Raw genomic sequence first — 585 nt, 5'->3', positions numbered from 1 at the left:
GCCCTCACCCCGCCCCGGCGGAGGCTCTTCCGCAGAGATCCCAGCTGCTCTTGGCCCCGGGGAGGCCGCGGCCGCGGAGCTCAGGAGGAGTTGGAGGACGCGAGCTCCAGGCGGGCTGCTCCCGGGCGGAAGACGGGAGTTCTGGAAGCGCCTTCCGCGCTCCCGCTCCCGCACACCGCGTCTAGGTGCTGGGGGCCCGGGCTGCGCCCACGCCGACGTCCCGGGCTGGAGAGGGGACGCTCCCCGCCGCCGGCCTTAAGTAGCCTGCCTCCGAGCGCGCTCCGGCCTTCTCCCGGCTTGCGATGATTTGCTGCGTGTGCGCCAAAGTGGCCTCCAATCAAGGTCGTTAGGAAAAGTTAGCCGGCTCGGAAAGGCCATCCCAGCGCCGCCCGTGGATAAGAGCCTGCGGGGGCGCGGACGGGTGCGGGTAGGGGTGCTTCTAGTGTCGTTTTGTTTTTACTTTTGCAAGAATCCTTTTTGCTATTTTATACCTAAAAAGTAGAGAGTCGTTGCTATTTAAAGCTGAGAAAGAAAATGTGACTTTGGCAGTTGCAGTTGAAAGCAAAAATAGCCCAAGCGGGGAAA

The sequence above is a fragment of the Marmota marmota genome, unplaced genomic scaffold (assembly GCF_001458135.2).
Source record: "Marmota marmota marmota unplaced genomic scaffold, marMar, whole genome shotgun sequence".
Lineage (NCBI taxonomy): Eukaryota > Metazoa > Chordata > Mammalia > Rodentia > Sciuridae > Marmota > Marmota marmota.
Note: the sequence above shows the minus strand (reverse complement) of the source record.